The 5,730-nt window shown below is 36.3% G+C and overlaps 1 protein-coding gene across 1 annotated transcript in view; it reads left to right on the plus strand.

Moving 5' to 3' along the window:
• The first annotated feature begins 3,139 nt into the window (after positions 1–3,139).
• lrfn2b (leucine rich repeat and fibronectin type III domain containing 2b) overlaps positions 3,140–5,730 on the plus strand; it is a 42,155-nt gene continuing 39,564 nt past the window's right edge. The window contains exon 1 of the mRNA XM_016247944.1: positions 3,140–3,242. The gene's annotated coding sequence lies outside the window, so the exon portion shown is untranslated. The remainder of the gene's footprint in view (positions 3,243–5,730) is intronic.

Raw genomic sequence — 5,730 nt, forward strand, 5'->3', positions numbered from 1 at the left:
GCACTTATTCAGAGTCGAGTGTGATTATTACTCATGCAAAAAAAATTTCTCAGAACAGGAGTTCTGCTATTTAGAGCAGGAATATCATGTGCCAAGCAATCTTTGCTCTTGTTAAAGCACTCAAATGTAGCACGCCGCAGAAAAAGTGTTCAAAAGCAGCACACCCTCCACCAGATACTTCTTACAACATTATTTTTCAATAATTCAACAGCCTGTCATCAATTATTTGTCACTTATACTACGGTTGCTACACTTATGTGGAGTTTTACTTCTGATAATATGAGTATTTAATCTAAATGTATGCATGAAATGGAAAACAGAGTTTAAAGTCATACTGTCTGTATAATGTCATCTGCTCACAGCAGTATTCTGTATGATCTATATGAGTGTATCGAGAGTGTGCAGAAGTGCATGTGTTACAGTGTCGGTTATGGTCATATGCAGTGTTTGATACTTCAGGTTTGGGTTAGGGTGAGGTTATTTCCCTCATGGTATTTCCGGAGCCTGTAAGAAAGCGCGAGCCTCTCTGAGGGCCCGAGGGGTCGTCAGAGTCTGTGGTTTGTCTGGCTGGAATCGATGCGTCTGAGTATCTCTCCTGTGGGACAAAAGCATTCAGCGTCACAGACGCACCTCCACAGCTGACTGGCCAGTTTCTCAGCCTCACGCTGATAGATGTGTTTCCCGCCCGGCCGCTGCTCCTCAAGATAACAGCAATATTGGATCGTAAGCTCAGATGAGATTCTATTATTGCTGCCTGATCCAAAATAAATATGAAAGCACAAAGGAACATCGAGCAGCAGTAAATATCATATTATACTCCGCATCGTTTCTCGGTCTATGATAACAGAGAGATCAGGGTGAGGACGATTTGTGAATTTCTGCTTTGTTTTGTTTTTCAAAATTTCGTAGAATTTTTTTTCCAAATTCAGTTTTTTCCATTTTCATTTATCTGGATTCAGTTTTTTCGTTTTTAATTTTTCAAGATTCTGTTTTAATAGTTAAAAATAATAATAATGCACAAAGGAACATCGAGCAGCAGTAAATATCATATTATACTCCGCATCGTTTCTCGGTCTATGATAACAGAGAGATCAGGGTGAGGACGATTTGTGAATTTCTGCTTTGTTTTGTTTTTCAAAATTTCGTAGAATTTTTTTTCCAAATTCAGTTTTTTCCATTTTCATTTATCTGGATTCAGTTTTTTCGTTTTTAATTTTTCAAGATTCTGTTTTAATAGTTAATAATAATAATAATAATAATAATCAAAAAGCATGTCTAATTAATTGAAATCGTGAAACATACTAAATTTATAAGCGATGTATTAGCATTTTAAACAAAAAATAAATTTTTAAGATCCTATGAAATATATTTTCAAATTCAGTTTTATTTGACCAAATTCTGGATTTTCCATTCATTTTCTGGATTCCATTTTAATGGTTTCATTAAATTTTAATAATCAAAAGCATCTCTAATTAATTGACTTTATACAAAAAAATATTAACTTTTTTTTCAGAAATACTGTGTTGCTTATTTACATTTTCTGGTGAATAAATTCTGGTAAATATAGATTTTTTCTGGTAAATATTTCTCAAAGAATAATGTTTTAATAATAATGTTATCATTCGTAGTAGTACTATCATTGCATTAAGTAATATAGTTCTGTCAAAGTTTCTTCAATTTAAACCAAACTCTTATTTTGACAAGTTGCTGTGAAGACCTTTAAGTTTCTGTTATATGATATGACAATGGGTTTACAGTTGGGTAAAATGCTCCTGAAGTGACTCACAGAGCAGCTCTAGAGATCATATATATATATATATATATATATATATATATATATATATCATATATTGAGGTGGCAGAGGCTGAAAACACAGTGAGCTTCACAAGCGCTTCAGTTTGTGTGTAGTAAACAAAACTGCGTGTCTGCGCCATTCATTCATACAGAGACACGCACAACATGCAGGATTCATATTCAAATAGTATTTTTGTGGCTTAATATTCGCAGACACTAGTCCATATCTGTGATTTAAGTGTATTGAACTATTTTTGATTTATTCATCCAAAATTTAGCAAATTCCATGACATTCCGTGTTGAATGGCCATGACATGTCCATTATGAATGGATTCCTCGATTCCATCTGCATTTTCCGCCTCACAGAAATCATAGGGCCCTAAGAAAACGATAGTGCCGTCATCTAGCTTAATTCAGGTTGGTTCTCATCTGATGATGGTGCAGTCGTATTCATGAATTACTGAAAGTTAAGTGTCTTTCAGACCCAAACTAAGCAAACCAGAGACAAGAGTGGCAAGGGAGCCAAACTCCGTCAGATAACAGAAATGGAGGAAAACCAGACTCGGTCTGGGGGCCAGTTCTCCTCTGGTCTGAGGGGTGATATTGATGGAGGTGCGTCACATCAGCATTAGGAGGGAAAGGAAGAGTTGTAGTCTGTCCAGCAGGCTGAAATATGAAAGCAGAGCTGCCGTTTAGCCAGTACTAGACTACTGGGTTATCAGTGGCCTTTTAAGAATGATGAACGTCTTTCTGGATAAAACTGGATTTGGGTTCCAGCTGGCCCTGGCATGACGTGTTGATAGCTGGCCATAGGGATCTGTGCTGAGGACTTGTGGAGGTCTTCACCAGCTGTAAACAGGTACGTTGTGGTTGTCACTAGGTGCAGGTCCAACATATAGTCTGGATACGGACCAGATCTGGCTGACTACGGTAACCTCGGGGTAAGGATGAGACCAATGGACTAACAGAAGTGTAGATTCCATTCATGATGTAACAATATGCCGGGTGTTATGGGAAGTATCTGAAATTTTGGGCTAATTCAGTAAGGCACTTTCACATGCTGTATTTCAACGAAAACAACCTGGATCTTATTCCTGACCCACTCACAGTCCAGCAGAACCAGCCCCTGAATGAGCTGCTTGTGCTGTGTCAATTAAAGGACACCTATTATGAAAAATTCACTTTTACATGGTGTTTGAACATAAGAGTGTGTTGGCAGTGTTTGAACACAACCACCCTATAATGATGTAAACCTACCCGCTCCTTTTTTGTCCCCATTAATCATAAGCAGTGTCTCAGAGCAAGCCATTCGCTGAATCTGTAAAATGTGACATCACTTGACCGTTGATGGACACTGCTGTATCAGCAGAGACCCCGCCCTGAGTGATCCACACACAGTCCGCCATGTCTATCTTCTCACTCTACAGCATTTAAAAACAGCATTCAAGTAAGAAATGTATTCTATTTAAATCTATAGAAGTTATTCAGTCCAGAGCAGTGATTTTCTGCTTTTACTTTATTGTTTGGGTCGTATAGACAGCAGTACTGTATATTTCGCTGCTATCATTTAATACACAGCTCTAATATAAACATGTGATTTCTTTCCCAGCTGCTTAACTTCACAGACAGAACTGACTGTGTTTCTGTAAACGTGTGTGTATTTGACAGTTCAATTGCAATAAGACATGAAAGAGAACTTAGTTTAGTACTCCCATGCCAGAAAAGTGGGCGAGCTGAAGCAGCTCATTTGCATTTAAAGAGACATACACGAAACAGCCTGCTTCTGCTTCCACTCAAAATAGGCATATTCAAAATGACATCAATGATCTGTGAGGTATTTTGAGCTGAAACTTCACAGACACATTCTGGTGACGCTTGAGACTTATATTACATCTTGTAAAAAGGGGCATAACAGGTGACCTTTAAATGATGTTGTCATTAATCATTTTAGCATATTCACACCTCTGCTCTCTGTCAGACAGGCCGAGCAGGACAGTGAGTTGTTTAATCAGATCTTCAGAGATTGAATGTTTTGTATCTTCAGTTCATCTAAGGCCGTGGCTGAAGAAAGTTGTAGTCTGTGTTCTTATTTCTCTTTCTTTCAGTGCTTGTTCACAGCAGGTGTTTGAATGATTGAAAGAATGCTTCAGGAACATCGTACTAACCTTTAAAGAACATTCTACTAACATTAAGGAAACTGGACATTTTTATGTTCTTGGGATGCTACAAATCAACATTCCTAGAATGTTGAATTTTAAATCAAAATTAAGTTGAAAGAACATTTGAGGAACATCATACCTTTTAAAAACGTTCCTCTAACATCAAGAAAACGGGACATTTTTTATGTTCCCAGAACCAACACATGTATATATATATTTGGAATATTTGAATATTTGGAGAACGTTCTTGTAACTAAATTCTGTTAGCTGGTATAGAACATTTAGACAAAAAGGATTCTTCTATGGCATCGTGAAGCACCTTTATTTTTAAGAGTGTAGGTTAGAGGAACAGATTTTCCTTCACACGTGAAGTTCATCAGTGAACAATAACTCGTTTCAGTCTGTTTTTCATACAGGGAATCATATGTCCTCAGATGACCTGCAAAGCAGTACAAGAGTAAATAATGGCAGATTTTGGATTTTGAGTGAAACGTTCCTTTAATACTCTCTAAACCGCTTGTGCCGAGGCAAATCACTACAGATTTCCTTTTATTTCAGATGCAACTTTTTGCAACGGCCAGCAGGCATTTAAGTGTGCGAGCCATCCTCGAATGTCCCACAGCCATCGGAGGTCATGAACTGACATATCCAGTTTCAGATATCAACACATCTTATTTACTTTTTACTAAAATGGTCTGATGATGATTTGTGAGAAACTGTCTAGGTGTTTTTTTGGAATGTCTCAAAATGGAGGACGTATCTTTGGATTCTGTAGAACACAAGTCACAAAATTTCACAAAAGCTTATTTGTGTAGTTTATTATATATTTTGAACACTAGGTGAAGCTGCCAAAACTACATAGTTATCTTCAGGGTTTGCTGCCAAAGACACAAATCCAGTTTTGTAATGATACATGAATGCATTTATAATGTAAAACATCTTGCAACAAAATTTAATTTGACAGATGTCCAAGAATGGTTCAATTTGACAGACTGACAAGAATGGTTTGGTCTCTTAAAAAGTTTTAGAGACTAGGGCAGGGTCGAAAAGGAGGTTTTTCAGAAAATAAATAAATAATGTAATGATGGAAAATTATGTAATTTGAAATTCAGGAATCGGGGGGTCGTTTTTGTCAGTTCTGTTCCAGAGCAGTTGTATATTTGTATATTTGTAATTGCACAAGCATATTTGACAGTAAAGCGCTTTTGCTTTTGAGTTGGAATGCAGATGTGCATTTACTGATATTAATAACGCTGAGGTCTGTAAGAAATGTTAAAAATTATTCAATTTACAAAACTTTGCTATGTACAGTTCTATTGGCAGCCATAGACTGAAAACACCTCTGATAATGTCTGGCTATGCACCTTCAGTTCTTGGCCCCTAATCAACAATGTATTATATTAGCGATGCTGGGGAGTCGCTTACTAAAAGTATGTTGCTGCTAAATATAATTTTCAGTAGCGTGTCATGTGCAAGTGACTGTTTTTCTGGGAAGTGTCAACTTTTACGAAAGAAATGGTGAGATAATTTTCATTTTTGGGTGTAGTGTCTCTTTAAATTGATTTAATTCAAATCTAATAAAAATTTCAATAATATTTAATGTGAATCATTCTGAATTTGCAAAAACATTTTTATAAATTTTTTTGAATTCAACCAGAAACATATGAATCATGAATTGAATCAGGTCTCACCAACCACTGCAAGTGAATGAAATGAATAATGAAATGAATTTTATTATTATATGATTAAATGCAATAATAGTGCCATAAATGATTA

Source organism: Sinocyclocheilus grahami, unplaced genomic scaffold (assembly GCF_001515645.1).
Source record: "Sinocyclocheilus grahami isolate Dianchi unplaced genomic scaffold, SAMN03320097.WGS_v1.1 scaffold858.1, whole genome shotgun sequence".
Classification (NCBI taxonomy): domain Eukaryota; kingdom Metazoa; phylum Chordata; class Actinopteri; order Cypriniformes; family Cyprinidae; genus Sinocyclocheilus; species Sinocyclocheilus grahami.